Source organism: Pteropus vampyrus, unplaced genomic scaffold, assembly GCF_000151845.1.
Source record: "Pteropus vampyrus isolate Shadow unplaced genomic scaffold, Pvam_2.0 Scaffold588, whole genome shotgun sequence".
NCBI lineage: Eukaryota > Metazoa > Chordata > Mammalia > Chiroptera > Pteropodidae > Pteropus > Pteropus vampyrus.
In genome coordinates this window covers 155,917-156,458 of record NW_011889369.1, presented here as the reverse complement: position 1 = coordinate 156,458, position 542 = coordinate 155,917, and the positions used below count along the sequence as shown (strand labels likewise).

The 542-nt window shown below is 65.1% G+C and overlaps 1 protein-coding gene across 1 annotated transcript in view; it reads left to right on the top strand.

Annotated features, from left to right (window-relative positions):
- Nucleotides 1-542, top strand: part of MOB2 (MOB kinase activator 2) — a gene marked incomplete at its 3' end in the record, with an annotated part of 28,000 nt that overhangs the window by 990 nt on the left and 26,468 nt on the right. The gene's annotated exons all lie outside the window — the stretch shown is intronic.

Genomic DNA, 542 nt, shown 5'->3' with positions numbered 1-542 from the left:
GTCAGGTGTTGGATTTTTCAGTACTTCCTGGGCTCCTGTTGCTTGGCGCTCTGTCGACAAGGCCTGGCCCACCCCGGTTCTGGCACCCACACAGGAAGGTGCTATATGCGTGTTTCTGGGGTCTGCCGCCCTCGGTGGGACGGAGCAGCCTCTGCCCAGCTCCACCTCTGCCCACTCTGGATGCCTTGAAACCCATTGGCCTTGTTTTTTCAAGGCTGTCCGCAGGAGGTGCACCACGAGCCTGTGTCCACACTCTGCAGGTGACAGCAGCCCGTGTGGTGTCCGCAGCCCATCCGGGCGACACCTCCCGTTGTCTCCGCCAGGCTGGGGTCAGGCAAGGGATGCTGTCGGCCCCAGAGAGCCACCCGGGGCTCGCTGACGAGGCCCTCCCTCAGGCTGCTCCCCCCCTCACAGGGCTGCTCCCCCCCTCACAGCGCCCCAGAGGCACCAGTTTGAAAAGGCGGCTGAGACACGCCCCGTTGAGCCAGACTTGGCCAGCGGGGCCTGTAAAAGGAGCAGCTCTGTGCGCGGCCGGAGCCCTC